Source organism: Dipteris shenzhenensis, chromosome 21 (genome assembly GCF_047967505.1).
Source record: "Dipteris shenzhenensis isolate YYH24624 ecotype China chromosome 21, Dip_SZ_1.0, whole genome shotgun sequence".
Taxonomy (NCBI): Eukaryota; Viridiplantae; Streptophyta; class Polypodiopsida; order Gleicheniales; family Dipteridaceae; genus Dipteris; species Dipteris shenzhenensis.
This window is the reverse complement of record NC_141616.1, coordinates 27,202,425-27,216,295: the sequence shown is the minus strand read 5'-3', so window position 1 is coordinate 27,216,295 and position 13,871 is coordinate 27,202,425. Positions and strand designations below refer to the sequence as shown.

At 42.7% G+C, this 13,871-nt stretch overlaps 1 pseudogene; it reads left to right on the top strand.

Moving 5' to 3' along the window:
- The window catches only part of LOC147888702 (putative aldehyde oxidase 2), a 33,329-nt pseudogene extending 19,719 nt beyond the window's left edge, over window positions 1-13,610 (top strand).
- Window positions 13,611-13,871: the final 261 nt, after the last annotated feature.

Below are 13,871 nucleotides of genomic sequence, written 5' to 3'. Positions count from 1 at the left end.
GGGATAGCCCTTGGCTGCCCGCAACAGAGGTGCACAAAAACAAATGCAGGGCAATTTTCTTCATGTTGCTTTGATTGCTATTGCTTGTAACGAGGAACCTCTCTGTCATAAGGATGCATTTGATAGCAGAGAATGGATGGATGACATCAAAGCTGAACTTAATTCCATTCATGCAAAGGGCACATGGGAGTTGTATGACTTGCTAGTAGGCAAGCATGCCATAGGCACTAAGTGGGTGTACAAATTGAATCGTAATGCTGATGGCATTGTTGACTGCTACAAAGCCCACCTTGTTGCGAAAGGCTATGCTCAACAACATGGCATTGACTGTGTATACTCCCATGTCACATATTATGACCATTCGGTGTGTCATTGCTCTTGCATGCATAGGCATTGGAAGGTATACTAGCTGGATAATAAGGCTGCTTTCCTTCATGTGGATTATTGGAAGAGGTGTAAGTCAATCAGCCTCCAGGATTTGAAATGGCAGGTTCTGAAATTAAGGTATGTGGGCTGAAAAAGGCCCTTTATGGTTTGCAGCAGGCACTGTAGGCATTGTATGCCAAGATACATACTTTTTTGTATATTTCTTGGGTTCCAAAACAGCCCTACAAGGGCCACTCTTTATGTCCGGAAGAGACACGCAGAAAATTGCAGATTTCAAGGCAGATTTGCAGAAATAATTTGCAATGTCAGATGTGGGCAGGTTGCACTACCATTTGGGCATCCAGTTTGCTAATGTTGAGGGGGGCATAGTGATGAGTCAGTCCAAATAGCTCTTGCTGTGCTTCCAATTCGACGATTGCAAGACGGTTTCTACTCCATTGGAACTTGTCTTCCGTTTCTCCTCCGAAGATGGGACCCCATTTGATGCCACTCTTTATCAGCAGGCTGTGGGCTGTGTTATTTACTTATGTCATGCCCAGCCTAATTTGCAGTCTTCCAGCTAAGTAGGTACATTCCGTAGCATTGGCAGGTAGTGAAGCGAGTCTTCTATTACTCGAAGGCCACACATCATTTGGGATTGTTCTATAGTGATTAGTCTTCACTAGATTTGCATACATTCACGGACAATGATTGTTGCCAGTTGTTGCGACATGAGGGTGTCACACATTGACAACTGTTTCATGCTTGGCTCTTCATGCATCTCTTGGTTCAACAAGAAGCAGCCTACAATTGCTAATTCTTGTTGTGAAGCTGAGTACAGGGCAGCCTTCACAGCTATAGTAGAGTGTGTTTGGCTCCGTAAGTTACTCTCATAACTTCATGTCAGCCAGGACACTTCTGCGATCATCTACACTAACTGCCAAAGTACTTTAGCCGTTGCACGTAATCCAGTGTTTGATGCACATATGAAGCACATGGAGGTGCACTATCAGAGCGCGTGTTAGCCGGAGTATTCAGTGGTCCTACATGATAACTTAGTAGATTTCTTCAGGAAGGCTCTACCACGACCTAAGTTTGAGGTTTTTTGACATGCCTTTCACTTGGCACCATTTATTACATGATGTTGATCTTGCTGTACCATCATCAGCTCATCTTGGACAAATATGTGCAACTATGATATAGTTTCCAGGTATACTCGAGATGTATCCAAGATACTTAAACCATACCATGGAGGGGGGTATGTTAGCACTTAGCCCTGGTATGGCCTTGTAGTTGAGTTAGGATCAATCAGCCATTAGGTTGAATGAATTAGTCAACACTTATGGTTGACTTTGGGGCCTATATTGGCCACCACTTGTACTTTATCATTATCCATTTACAAGTACTTCGTGTTCTCTCAGTTCTTGTCTGCTCGTTCGCATTCTATTTGCATTCCATTGCTCCCCGCACCCAAGGTGCCACACCAAGCTTAGCGGTTCAACACACGATTGGCGCGCATGATTGCTTCCATCCAAAATTTGTGTGGCAGCCCCTCTGCATTAATGATGCATCTGGCCATCTCCACAAGTGACTGATTTTATGTTCAGCCATACCATTTCGCTTTGAAGTGTAATGTACAGTGCATTGATGCTTTATGCCCTTTGCAGCCAAGACATCCCCTATGAAAGCACCAGAAGAGGTGATACACAGGGCATAGCCAAAGAATGTGGTTTACTTCTAGGGCTCTTAATGCCAAGGAAAGTATGCAGAACCCTCTCTAGCACTAGGGAAATCTGCTGCTCTACTAAAATGTCGAGACCCACCTTGACAACAGTATGACGTGGTTTGTCCCTGGGGGATCCAATGGAAATCTAGGTCTGTCCTCCAATCTTGGATCATCTTAATCCTTGTGGGAAAGCCCACTGATTTGTTCCAGGTGATTTTGGCACTCTCGTGAGAGCCGAATCCTTTCTAGATTCTTGGATGAACCTCCAAAAACAGGGCCCTGTCATTTGTGAATTCTGAATCCAACAAGTACTCCTTGTTAAAAAAACAGAGGTGGAGGTTGCTTGCTACTACAGCAAACAATCAAGCAGTGGAATATTATGAAAAAGTATGCCCAGAAATCACACTAAGCTATTTCAAATCTTTCCTTAATGTGTACACAATTGGACAGAGAGAGATGCAGACTTACATCTTTGAACAGTACAACAACAGAGTTGAATAGTAGATCATGCATTATAGAATGTTTCAAACAAATAGACAAAACCTGACACAAACGAATGTGTTTAGTGTGCCACCATCTACCAGATAGGGTTCTGCCTAGATGTGGACCCCTGACCACTCATAACTGTCATCTACCTTCTGGCTGCACCCTGCAATCTCTGTCAGCTTGCATGCCCTCCTAAAGCTTCAGTGGGCTGCGTAGTGATGCCGTACAAACAGACTTTGCTGCTTCGGTGGACAGCCAATGGTGAGACACTATTTGTACCCTAGTCCTTGACCTCCTTGGTGCTTCCGTTTTTGCAGCCAAAGGTGAGGCTGTATCATTGAGACCTCCTGCTGCTTAAACTGCTGCCCACCAGAGGCTCCTTGACCAAATGGGTAACTGCCCCCGCAGGGCCCCTTAATCTCAACACTTCTGCCAGATCCGGCGGTTCATCCCAACTAGGTTTCGCCTTCGACGAAGGAAATACCCTAGTGTCTTTCTTTGTTGCAAAGAAAGGGGTGTGTGGGAGTCCTATCAGATCTTGTGGATCTCCCATCAAGGATTAAGGAAAGAGGGGAATCATGGAGAGGCTACCTATATATAGAACATCCTGGTGTCTTGATGCCACTCCCAATCCCCCTGCTTATTGCCCACATTCGTTGGTGTATAATTATAATTCAAATCAAATAGGAGCAACTTTTAGGATGAATTTGTATCACTATAAGAAAACTAGCAATGGCAACCATATTCCATGTTCTTTGCTTTGATAAAAACGAGATGAATGTCTGGCGTTTAGGCGACGTAAATAATATGGAGTTTGAAAGACCAAACTTGTGAGGTATGTCCATATTTATCCTATGGGATATCTTTGTTTTTTCTAAGACGAATGACAATGTCCATGATTGATTGTTGACCTGTCTCTCATATCTCTTCCCTGAGTGGTTCATCCTCAATTGCTTTTCTAAAAATGGTCAGAATTCGAAACAGATTAATCAAAGGCTTAGAGCACAAACACTTAGCTAAAGGCTTGTGATATTGAATGTGTTAATGAGATAGGATTATCTTCCTTCCTGAAATGCTATAAGTGAAACATCATTGGTACTAATGATGCTGATGGGAATCTTGTCGTTTTGCTAGTCCCTGCTATGTGTGAAAGAGTTTAATGCTTTTCAACTTTGTGAGTGACTATCATCAGATTCAAACTGCACTGTTTTTTATTTGTATTTATAGCTCATTTATACAGAACCTAAGAAATTGTTGATGTTATATTTCTTTATTTTGCAGGCAAAGTTCGATCAAATTGATTTGTCAGCACAGATTCACTGGTTTCCAGATGAAAGCACGAAAAGATATCTTAACTATGGTGCAGCAGCAAGTGAGGTAAAAGGTCGGATATTATCAAAATGGTATTCAAGATGCTGCATTAGTTTATAAATGTGGAATTTCTGCTGCAGGTTGAAATCAATGTTCTTACAGGAGAAACAAGGCTAATCCAAACCGATCTTATTTATGACTGTGGAAAAAGCTTAAATCCTGCAGTTGACATTGGACAGGTTGTCTTATTTTTCTTTATCATCCATTGAATCAGTGTTTTATATTCGGGCTCCGTGCAAATGTTCTTCTGCAGCAGGAATAAATGTTTAATGACCCGAATTTTGGAATGCATTTCATAATATGCCTCACAACATTGCTTGCAATAAACATACGGAAAGTGTTTCAGAAGTTTCTAGATATTTTACCAAAGTAAGATGCTCCATTGAGCAGATGCCCTATCTATCATTACACCTATGCGCTGCCAATTTTTCCAGATGAGAGGGATGCTTTATTCAGAAACCTAGATACTTTAAATACATCTACCACCTGCAAGAGGAATCGGGATGGCCCTCGACTGATGTAGGTTTTACTACAAGAATCATGGTATTATACCCATCCCTTAAGACGATATGTAGGGTGGCCTAGCTAGCTGCCCTTTAGAGACCGCTTTGCTTTATGGGGCAACTGTTTAGGGTTATCCTTTCCCGATAAAATGCAGCATTTCTAGGCCACCTATTCTGAGTAGGAGGGAAAGGGCAGCTACAAGTAGCCATGCTTTTTTTGCAAAGTTGCACACCTTGTCTATTGCACTTTGAGGACTTGAATCCAAGACCTTGTGCTCATGTTTCACTGTCTATATCAATACACCAACTTCATTTATTGACATATACTATGCCATATCATACATCATGTATTTATCTTCTAGTTGTTGTCGTTGTCATCGTCCTCCTCCTCGTCCACTTTTGCTTCCAGATTCACCTCCATCACCTTCTCCATCTCACCTCCACTTCCACCTTCTAGGCCATCACCACTACCACCATCATCGCCACCTTCTTTGTCATCACTACCCCACCTTCTCACTCTCACCAACATGACTACCACCACCACCATTACCATTTCCACCTCTGTCTTCTCCACCATCACCGCTATCTTCTCCACTTTTCCCATTTTCACCGCCGCCGCTCCCACCAGACCATGACCACCTTCTCCTTCTTTTACTTCGCCTATTCTTCGTATTCCTCTCCCTCCTCTTCTACCAAGACCCCACCTTCCTTGTGCGTACTGCCAATACAATGCTAATTTATGTGCATATAGTTTATATGTATATGTACATGCTTAGCTACTTATATATTTATATATAGTATATTTTATGTAATTAATTATATACATCATATCACTATGTGTCGTTTGGATGACTTTGGGTATGCTCATCTAGATATACAACAAGAAATGCTCTCTATGGGTTAGCAAGTTTGCTAAAAGGGACAATTTTAACAACATTATAGACTTCTTCGTCTTTGACACATGACGATGATGCAATCTCTCTCTCTCTCTCTCTCTCTCTCTCTCTCTCTCTCTCTCTCTCCCCCCCCCCCTCCCCCCCCTTTTCCCCTTCCTTTGACTCCTATATGCTACTATTCTGTCCCCCTTCTCTAAGTTTTCCCTCTCCGTTTTCTACAAAGAGCCACAGCCATGAATCAACAGTAGAACAATAATGCACGTCACATATTCCAGTAGCATTGTTAACGGCAACAACTCATGAAATCAATGTTATTTACAAGTGTAGATTGCAAGCTTCAATTTTGAGGACTAAAAATAGTTGTGGAGTGAGCACCTTGAAAAAAGTAACTTCTAACTTGTCATGGTTGTAGCCAATGCCACCACTTCTCTTGATAAATATAAAGCAGCTTCATTCCCGATTGGAATATGGCATCCCTTCAATCTACAATCTACGATAGTATAAAGTGTCTAGAAAATTGAGATAGGTAAATATGCTCAATCACAATTAAGCAAATAAAAGCATGGATAACATGTTCTTAAATAAGGGCAATAAAAAAAGTTTGTTTGCTTAAAGTAGAGCATTTACACAATATACCAACATAGACAATATACTAAGTAGATAGTATATGAGGGAGGAAGGGGGCTAGCCAAAAAAATCATAAAATTCCTCTTTTTCCATTGAAAATCACTTTCCTTGGGATAATTATGCAATGGTATTTTGGCTCGTTAATTGGCTTATGTTTGCAACAAAGCACTTCTCCTAGTCAAGTCATGGATTTTTAAAGGTTTATGTGGCATCCAAGTTTGCTAGACTTGTAGATTAACTAATGACAAATTTATGTGTAGATTGAAGGATCCTTTGTGCAAGGAATTGGATTTTTCATGACCGAGGAACATGAAGTGGATAGCGATGGAAAAGTAATCACGAATGGCACTTGGACATACAAGCCTCCAGCAATAGATAATATACCACAACATTTCTCAGTGGAGATCTTGAATGGAGTTGCTCATCAGAATCGTATACTTTCATCCAAAGGTGTGTGAGTGTGTGTCCCCCTCTCTTTAAAAAAACCACGCATGTAGGCAAAAGTACATGCATCAATGGGCGCACATGCACATGCACACACATGCATTCAACACCCACGTGTGCACACAAATGTAATATATGAAAATGGTATGCATAGATACATATGTATGTGTGTATATATACATACATATGTATCTATGTATGTATATGTGTATGCGTGTGCTTGTGGTGGGTGTGTCTTTGTCAATATTATACACATAAACAAACACACTCATGCAAGCACATTATTCTCTTTGTGTAATTTTGTCTAAATGAGAAAACTCATGCTGGATTTCAGGCTGCAGTTTATGATGAACTAGGATTGACATTGCCTACCTTACTACTTTTGGGCTCATTTTGGCATACACTAAGTTGTGTACAGGTTTTAGTAATTCTATGAGTCGCTTTGCCAAGGGACCTGATAAATCATTGCTGATTGTTAATGAATATCTTTGTCCCCAACGTCTTTGGATGATCATGCTTGGACATATTGTGGCATAGGTATGAAGGCATAATTTAGAGTCATACTAAGTGACATAAATTTAGGGGGACTAATCCCTAGCACACCAAAGCTCCATGCCTATAGATAATGAAGAAGACAAACATGACGAGCAAAAGCACACCAAATCTGAAGTTCTAATATGTAGACGGGAAGGTTTTTTCCAAAGAAAAGAGTCTTCTATTTTAGAGAATTGAGAAAACAACACAGATCAGCAATCCATGGGATGTTTGACCAAGCGAGAGGGGAAGCTGGCTGCTATGTTACCTGTTTCTGAGGATTCCAACTCAATGTTTGAATGATCAACTCAGAAATAGAATTGCAACATTGTTGATACGACAAAAGACTCCACATTGAACGTATGAAGAAGACTACACAAACCTAGATTGGATCGCCTCAACTCTACCGAGTTTATTGGCAGTTGCATCAATCATGATGACTCAAAAGACTCTCTAAGGACCCTAAGAGAAGCTGCTCCATACATAGAATAATACTAGATATTAACTTTCGACAAAGAGAAGGAAAACTGCCTCGCCATTGATCTTTGTAGAAGAATTGTGAACCGCCAGTGAATCTTGCACCGCCCCATGCTGCGACCTTGATTGTTCCATGCTCAGCACCGCCATGCAACACATAAAGCACCCAATCATATGCACATCGAGCTGTTATAAGCATGGAGAGCTGCCACATCACCCAACAATTCCCCTTGTGAGCTGAGGAGGTAACATAGAGAACTCAGAACCAGAACACAAAAAGAAAAAAGTCACCACCCACACAGGGCACAGTGATGAAACATCACCCATACAGGGCACAATGTACCGACTAGGTTACCCACACAGGGCACAACCCATAAATAAAAGCCATCGTATACTGGTTCCTTGTTGGCTGCAATAAGTAAGTCCTGCAAAATCTCCACTTGGGGGAGTTTCCTCGGCTGCTAACACCTTTTCCTTCTTGGACTTCAGGTCATATGCTTTCTTATAGCAGTGACGATCATCATGGCCTTCTTTCCCATAGTATGAACATGCCGTAGACTCTTTCCCTTTGCTATAATCCTTCTTTTTCTGTCCTTTGTTGCTGGACGCTATATATGCGGGCTCCCCAATTGGAGATTGTAAACTTAGCCTTCTCTCCTCGCTCAGTAAAAGAGCAACCATGTCGACAAAATCCATTTTGTCTGAGCTGACTCGCAGGATTTGCACTAGATCAGGAAATCTTTGAGAGATAGCAGAGACAAGTATAGTTTTCGCGTCCTCATCATCCACCTTAGATCCCACAGCAAACAATTGCTTCAGGATAGATTGCAAACGATTCAAATGGGCACCCATACTCTTACTTTCACCCATTGGAAAACTGAAAATCCCTGCTTTATTTTTGTTGTGAAGAGATTCTCCAAGATGGTCTAGTTGTCAGAGGTGTTCTTGGTGACATCCAAATGATGAAAATAGTACGGCTCGAGTGCCTTACCTAAGATGCCGATTGCTTTTTCCTTGTGTTGTTTCTAGAGAATGAGTTTGTTTGACTCACTATCCTTTGGTTTCTTGTTTGTGCCTGAGATGACGCCCCACAAACCTTTCTGCAGGAGGTATAGACGTGTGCCCGCAACTGCTATGCATCATAGTTCTTGCCGTCGAATCTGAGAGCTGAAGCATATGCTTTGTCTTTCTTCGAGGATTTTATTTGGAAACCAACAATTTTGGCACATCTCAGACCCTCTCAACCAGATATGCTCACAAGCCCTCTCGTTTGCTTTGATACCAATTGTAGGATTTTAGTGCAAGTGCATGCATCCATAAATTGATGCAGTTGCAGGGAAACCAAATTTTTGCACGACTTTAAAACACCTCCCTCGAATTATCAACTCACAAAAAAGAATTGCAACTTTGTTGATATCACAAGACGTCATATTGAACATATGAAGAAGACGACACATGACTAGATTGGATTGCCTCAACGCTACCGAGTTTGTTGGCAGTTACATCAATCGTAGAGTGTTGCCATGATATTTATGTGTATTGATTAATATGTTGTTAAATCTTTAAAATTGTGAGTCATGACTTGCAAGCTCTTGAGCCGGGACTCTTAACTTGCAAGCTCTTGAGTAGTGAGTCTTGCATTGTTACTTCTTGCATTGTTTAAGTGTAGCTTATTGTACTTCTAAAATCAAGCAGCTAGCTATGCTAGCAAGTTGTACACTTGTATACTTATACATATATTAATTAAATATTTATTATTACAATGACGTGTCTTACATGTCTTATCTTTAAGACACTTTAGACACTCGTGTCTGAAGCGTGTCTAACGTGTCGTGTCTTAACGTGTCTTACAACCATGATAGAGTCTATGGCCCATCACCCGGGTTGATCCCTCGCTCTCCATCTAGAGTAATCCAGTCAAGTCAATATGAAGAAAATCGGGTAGGGGTTGTCATGCTCTTGGTGTAGGTAGAAGGAATTGATGTCTTGGAGAACTACCTGTACCAGCCTAGAGGTTCTGTGACATTTGGGGGGATGTCAAAATCCCCTGCATGTCTTTAGAATGGCCTCCTTGATCTCTTGCATCTTGCTAGTTGGCCCTTGCAAGTGTGCTTAGCCTCTCCTTAGGCTTATTGGAAAGGTGACTCCATGCACCTAGGGATTGCAGCACCGGGTTGTCCCTCTGTGCCCACCTAATATGCCTACGTTGCCCAAGCATATGAGCCTCTTGGTCTTGAAAGTTTGGGTGCCAAATTAGGGGTTGTCTCTCAAACTCATCTTTGCCCTAGGGGGTGGCTTGGATGAGGCTACCTGAGAGATGCTGGCACATTCTCATGAAGCTCCACATTAATGGCAACCCTTTGTAAGAGAGGACGCCTTTAAGATCCATTTGTGAGATTGTTGTCACTGTCCTTCTATGTATGGAGTGTTTCTTATGAGCCCTTGCCAGAGCAAGAGCTTCCAAGGTTAGAGCTTGGAGCTAGACCCCTGACAATAAGCTTCCCTAATATGGCTCTACTCTACATCTCTGGATCGATGATACCCAACCCTCCCTCTTCTTGGTGAAGATCCACTGCCTTCCCTATTACCTTAACCTGAGTGTTTCGTGTGCTGTCCAAGTCTGCCCAAAGAAAATTATTCACCAATCTTTGCCACGAAAAGAAACAAAATGGGGGCCAAGGGGAAGCCCTATTGAATAGAGAAAGAAAGAAAGAAAGAAAGAAAGAAAGATGTATTAACGTTTGCGGGAGTCCTCACGGGCCTATGGGACAAAGTTCACCAATGAGAAGGATACAAGCCTTAATGGGCTGGAGCAAAGGGCACGCTAGGGTGCTTGCTGGCTGCTATGCTACGCTAGGCTAAAGAGCTTAAGAGCTCAAACAAAACTGGAGCTGGAAAAAGATTGAAACTTAGAAGCCAAAACCCAACACCGTGGTGGCTCTCCGGTGGGCTGCAAAGACATCTCGGATCTGCGTCTGTCAAGTTGTCTCTCGTTGTGGCGGAGGGCGTGGTCTCCTCAACCTCTGTATCCAATGGGCTATGTCAAGAGTGATGCTGCGTTGATGAAGGAAAAAAAGAGAGGACATAAAGCATGAAGGAAACGCTCAAGAAACGTTTCAAACCTTTAAATGACATGGCAATCTATCTTCTATTGTCTGTAGGTTGTCGTGACGTGGAGTTCATCTTTTTCTGTGCAGGTCGAGTCGCAGTTGCTACAAAGGATCACTTTGCTTTTTTTTTAGAGCTTACTATAGCTCCTAATCCCTCTTTGATGCATGCTATGAGCACGGTTGCAAAGTGGTCATCAATGGCCTCTTCTTTGCTTTCCTTTGAAAGCATTTGTCTCCTTGCAAACCATGTGAGGTCTGCTTCTATACAAAGATCACGTTGCACGACGTGACTGATTTATCTTTGTACGTCAAGTTGCAGATGAGGTCGCAGCCTTCATAAAATGCTGTGTGGAAGTCGATCTTGTCAACAGGGTGCTCACTTGCCAGTTACAAAGGTCGTCAAATTTGCAATCGTCGCCCGGTTTAAGAATCCGATATGCCGTTGATTGTAACAATTTTCAGAGGGTTAATACACGCTATTAGTTTAGACGATCCTTTCAGCCAACAGAAACGACGCTTTGAACAGCTTCATCAGCGGGCGTGTCTTTGTTATTGTCGATGGAGTAGAAGGTAACGACTATTTTCACCAGCAGCTTCCATTCGTAATCAACAAGTTCTCAGCCTTCTTTTCACCCACTCTGATACCAATGTGTAAATTCCTAAACAAGAGGGATCTCTCGGCTGTTTACCACCCAGTCACGAGTTCCTGATGATGAATCTCCCCGATTCCATAGAGATATCTCTACCTCTTTTGCACCCTGGAGAATTCTCTCTAGAGCTCTCTTCCTAGCCTAGTGCTTGCCAAGTGTCCTCCCCTCTTGTTGCCATGTGTCCGCTATGGACTCCTTCCATTTAGCCCCCTCTTGAGCAATTCTTTGCACCTCTTTCGAAAATGCCTAGGCCTAGGGTGACCCTAGACCCAAGCTCTCAAGGCCCTATCTTTACAAGCACTATCGACCCCTCTGGTTTCCCACCTTACCATAAGCAAGCCAAGGGGCTTCCGTAATTATGGTTGACGTAACAAAGGGAGAGAATAACTTTATGTACATGTTGTTTGTCCCCTAGCGAGAGGGAGATCCGGTTGGTTGAGAATGTTCAAGGTGCTGCTATCTGAGCCCTCGAAAGGTCACCTTTTGAATCCTTACCCGTTTATTTAACAAAACCACCGCCTCCTAGCAAGAGAAAGAAGAGGGAAAAGGAAAAACGAAGGGGGAGAAAGAAAGAGGAAAGGAAGAAAAGTTGCTTCCTTGCCAAAGCTGTTTGTGGTTGAGTGGGATGGCAGAATGACCAAAATCTCAGACGAGGGCCCTAAAACAGGTTAAAATAGGAGCTGCTGCAGCCCTAAAAAAGGTTTTGAATGCCCGTCTCGCTGCCAGAAAACCCTAAGAGGGGTTCGAGGAAGTGAAACCAAGGGGCAGAAGGCAAGAGCCCCTTGTGAGATGGAGAGGGTGGTATAAGAACAAGACCAGTCCCTTGTGAGAAGGCGGGGGCAGTATAGGAAAAAGAACAGACCAAAAACAAACTGGTGTGGGCTCACAAATGGGCTGAGATCCTGCCTGACAGAGCCTGGGAGGGGAGGGGGACAGAGGAGAAAAGGGGCGAGCTGGAAGAGGGAGGCGTGGGGAAGAGAGGGGCATGGGAGGGGAAGAGAGGCAGGAAGGGGGGGACAGCCTAGCAAGGGAGGAAGCGGAGCGGGCAGTGCTATGCGTCTATGTTCTACAGAGACTGAAAGTTAATGTCTTTGTAAGAATGTGGTAGTCAGGTGTCTTTCAGATTAATGGAGCACATGCGAAGCAAGGATGCTTCTTCTCCCGATATTTAAAGGTTTTACTTTAACTTGTGTTGAGAAACTCTTGAGATCCCTGCACTGACCCGTCAAGTATGCTTCCTCTTCTTTGTGTGTAATTTTACTTGGCTTCTACTGTGATGTGACATGAGAGTACTACAAGCCCATCTTGGGTATTCATGGCCATTGAATTTTCTTTATCAAAATCTCTGTTGAAGATTCCATAGTGTGCCTCATACACAATCAAAGGCAAGCAGATGTAGAACCCAATTTACCCTGATACCAATTGTGGAGCAAAACTTCTCAAGAATTATACCAATACATGACACAAATGTTGATATACTCACTCAGATATCAGCATTGATGTATAAAAAACAAATGCAAAAGAACAGTTGTTGAGCATGAGACATATAGAGTATTTGAGTTCATGCTTAATACTCTGTTGTTGCTCATGTACAAAAGGTCTTCAGCATTGTCTCTCATCTACATGGTCTTTAAAGGAAATACAACACACATTACTGTTGAAAGCACGGTGACCAGTCACCATAGTCTGCCACTGCCATAGCTCTTCCAAGCTTTGAAGAACCACCATGCCCGTCAAGGTATCTGGAGAAGTGGTCTATGGTGCAGGAGCTCCATGAAGGTCGGTGAGAACCTCAAAATACTCACAACGTTCTAAGCTGGCCAATGCATGCTCAGGGCGAGGTATAGACTAACTAATTAACTACAAACACAATTAACTAGCTACACCACTCTCAGGTTCCTCGCAATAACTCTTAACAGGCTTTGCATGCTCATCATAAGATACCTCTTGTAAATTTTCACGGACTTTTATTTTTGGACTAAATTGGGAAGTTCTTAGTCGTCTTTCTTAAGGTTGTGGCACACTGGTTCTAATACTCTGCTTGATGTTATAGCCTCTGGAGAACCTCCTCTACTCCTTGCTGGTTCAGTCCATTCTGCCATAAAACGTGCAATAGAAGCAACATGGGAAGATCCTTTTACTGGTGAGAGGTACGCTACAGGGAGGTACTTGAGGCTAGATACACCAGCCACAATGGAGAAGGTGAAGAATCTCTGTGGCCTGGACAGTGTAGAACAGTATCTGAAGTACCAGTTAACCAATGCTTGAGTATCATTGTTCGTTAAAAGGGTTTCAATCTACTCTATTCGAAAATATTGGTCATGTATGTCACATGTCATACTTGGATTGTGCCCGAAGCAGCCCCTATGTTACGAATTGGTTCTTCATGTCAGCAACACAACTCTGTGTTGCACAGGCTGTGCACGGGAGTACTAGATTTTATGTATCACTGCAGCAACATGGTAGTTCAACACTTTGATTCAGACAGAGAGGAAAACAAGCAAAGCCCATTTTACTGATTCTGAAGGACATTTCGAGCAGATCAGAATATGAGCTGTTTTAAATGCAGTGGAATTTGAATTGTATGCACTTTATTGTAATGAGACTCTCTCTCTCTCTCTCTCTCTCTCTCTCTCTGTGCACGTGCAGTGCATGTGGATGTGCCTCTGTTTGCGTGCTGG